The following is a 264-nucleotide window of genomic DNA, read 5'->3' on the forward strand; positions in this document are numbered from 1 at the left end:
TAACAGTTTTTAGCAGACACGTGCAAAACTTTGCAGATAGTCGAAAGAAAAAATGTTAGATAATATTTATAATATTGTTATTTTGAACAGTGTACTCGTATGAACTACTGTAAATATTGATTATCTTTAAGAATGACTATAAAAATGCACTATTTATCAATTGTTGGAGAAATTATGGCCTATGGCCATCTTTTCCATATGGCCATAATACTCTAGTTTACCCTAAAGATAGAAAAACCTGTAGTTTTTGTAGCTAAACAATAG

Source organism: Trachymyrmex cornetzi, unplaced genomic scaffold, assembly GCF_001594075.2.
Source record: "Trachymyrmex cornetzi isolate Tcor2-1 unplaced genomic scaffold, Tcor1.1 scaffold468, whole genome shotgun sequence".
NCBI lineage: Eukaryota > Metazoa > Arthropoda > Insecta > Hymenoptera > Formicidae > Trachymyrmex > Trachymyrmex cornetzi.